Here is a 1,667-nt window from a genome sequence, read left to right as displayed (position 1 = left end):
ATATTGGGAAAGGAAGGTGATGTAATGCCAGAACAGAGCAATAAAAATTAAAAGAAAAATCCAAGAACCACAGACGCTTCATCTCCGGGTCTAGGAAAGCTGTCCTTTTAAACTAAGGGTGTACTAAGTGAGAGAGTTACAATATTGTCATGTGTCCTAACAGAAAAATGAATGAATGAAAAAACTATGGTGTTAATGACCAACCACACAATTGTACAATGGGGAATACCCTGCAAATTAGTCTTGAAAACTCAATTTTTGAACAACCTTCATGCAGATTGATGTGTCTCCTGGCATAAAGGCTTATTTAGACATTAGTAGGGAAGGAGGCTGAAAATAATTATGCTGTCAGATCAAATCTGCACGTCCTGGAGTTTTTCAAGCAACATTGTTTATAAGAGATGGGATGAATCATAGATAGACTGGGAATGGAAAGTACTGCCTCTGGAGTCAGAGGATCTGGGTTCATTTCCCACCTTTAAAGGTTACTACTCAAATGATCTTGGACAGGTCACATAATTTCCCTGGGCCTCCATTTCCTTATCTGTAAGATAGTGGGGGTGAACTAGGTCTCTGAAGGCGCTTTCAGAAGAAACAGGAACCAATGACCACTGTGAATTGAGGTTAAACAAGGGAATCAGACTGAGAGTCTAGGGGCTTCTGCAGAACACATTTTGGCTTAAAGGTGTTCAGCAATCATGCTTTGTTGTTCAATTGCAAACACTGGAAGGCTTAATAAAATAGATTTGAAATGGAGAGCAGGTCCCTGGAGTCATGAGGAAATGGTGGAAGGATCAAGTCTATGCTGGGGTCACTAATTAAAAGCTGGATGGATGGGGTATGGATGGGGTGGGGTATACCTGAGTACAACATATAGCAGGGTTTGATTTTAAGTTTACAGAGACACCAGGATGGCAAAGCCCCCTTCAGAGGACAGACTTGGCAGGCCATGATAGTGTCATGAAAGAGAATGAGCCTTGGCTGGAGGTGGGCAGGCTGATGAGAACAGATGATCCAAAGAGGCAGAACCACTCAATTTATATCTCACTTCTCTCATGAAGATAATTATGTCCGGAATGAGAGGACAGAACTAAAATCAATAAAAGATAATTGAAACTCAGGATAAATGAGGAAGGGGATGGACAGTAAGAGGCTGAAGCTGTCCTTAGTGACTTCAAGTCACCTGACCCAGGCAAATGATATCCAAGGCACTGATGGTATACTCACTCCAAGAATATATTTGTCAGATATTTTTGAGGAAATCATGGAGTGCAGGAGAGGTAACATGGGACTGAAGACAAGCAAATGCTATAATTTTTCAAACTATAAAAATCACTGTTTAAAAGATTTGAGAATGAATTATTAACAGGCTGGATTGAAAGCACTTAGAAAGGGAAGTGACAAGCACTATTAGCCACCACAGATTCCCCTCATTCCTTCCACATTTATTAAGTGCTTACTATGCCCTGGATATAGAAAACCAAAGCAATTCCTGCCCTCAGGGAGCTTATATTCTATTCAGGTAAGTAAACACAAGTACAATGAGAAGTAAATACAAACTTTGCACAATGTACAAAGTAATGTTGAGGGGAAGGCATTAAACAATGGAAAAATCAGAAAAGGCCTCATGCAACCACTAGATAAGAAAAGTGCCACAAAAGTATACC

The sequence above is a fragment of the Trichosurus vulpecula genome, chromosome 8, assembly GCF_011100635.1.
Source record: "Trichosurus vulpecula isolate mTriVul1 chromosome 8, mTriVul1.pri, whole genome shotgun sequence".
Classification (NCBI taxonomy): Eukaryota; Metazoa; Chordata; class Mammalia; order Diprotodontia; family Phalangeridae; genus Trichosurus; species Trichosurus vulpecula.
Note: the sequence above shows the minus strand (reverse complement) of the source record.